Raw genomic sequence first — 993 nt, 5'->3', positions numbered from 1 at the left:
CCTCCCTCACTAAATGCTGCAGAGCCTTGTCACATTGGCGCTGTCCAGAAGCCATGTGGAAGTGTATGGAGTACATGTGTGGGACCTTTGCTCACAGGGAAGTCACAAGTGTTGTGCCCCTTGTCACAGTGACCCTAAATTCCTGTTGGGTGTGTTGTAAACAGAGAAGCCATTCTTCAGGCCACCTGCTCTGAGCACACCCACTGAAGGTTTGGTTTTGATAGGAGGAAAGGGAAAAATCTCACCACCAGCAGCACCTGGCAACAATTCCCCAAACTGGAGAACTGATTTTTTGTTACTGGGGCCTAAAGCCCTACAGCTTCACATGGAACTACATCCCCACCCTTAAAAAAAAAAAAAAAATCGGGTCTCTTGATTGCTAACTTGCCCAGGCTCAGTTCAGACTTTTTGCTCTTCCTGACTTGGCCTCCCCTAGCGCTGGGATTATGGCATTTGCCCCTCACTCCCCTCGGTACACTGCACCAATTGCAGAAGTACCTGGCAGGTACATCGAAGGTGTGCCCCTTCTGAGACACCCTGACATGAGCACAGCAGCCAACCCTAGGGCTGGGAGACCAGGGCTGCCATAGCTCTGAAAGCCACTGTTCTGCTGTGACAGACAAAGTCAGGGAGAGAACTCCTCTCCTTGAAGAGGACAAGCAGACCAGGACTACAGAAAATCAAGCAAAACTGGTGATAACTGACATGTGAAAGAGGAAGTCAGTGTATGCCGTGGTACTATCTTTCTTTAAAAACAAAAGTATCCAAACTAGCCTGTAGTGTGACTAATCAATGGCCAGTCCCTCTTTGGCTCATTCTTTTCATCTTAAACCACTAACTGAATGCCTGCATTAGGTGTCCTTTCTTTCCAGCCCTTTCAGGGAATGGGATCTGAGCATCCTGGTGGGGTTTCCTGTCCAAACCTGAGCGTCTGGTAGCTCTTTCAGCCTGGAGAGCTGGTATCTGGGAAGCAGTAGCTCTTTGAAATTCAGC

The 993-nt window shown here is 48.9% G+C and overlaps 1 non-coding gene across 1 annotated transcript; it reads right to left on the bottom strand.

Annotated features, from left to right (window-relative positions):
• Positions 1-74: 74 nt before the first annotated feature.
• LOC111812617 lies at positions 75-203 on the bottom strand. The gene has a single exon (XR_002818082.1). It is a non-coding gene; the product is annotated as a small nucleolar RNA SNORA11 (small nucleolar RNA).
• Positions 204-993: the final 790 nt, after the last annotated feature.

Source organism: Octodon degus, unplaced genomic scaffold (assembly GCF_000260255.1).
Source record: "Octodon degus isolate 3935 unplaced genomic scaffold, OctDeg1.0 scaffold00131, whole genome shotgun sequence".
Classification (NCBI taxonomy): Eukaryota; Metazoa; Chordata; class Mammalia; order Rodentia; family Octodontidae; genus Octodon; species Octodon degus.
Note: the sequence above shows the minus strand (reverse complement) of the source record. Positions and strands in the feature narration are given on the sequence as shown.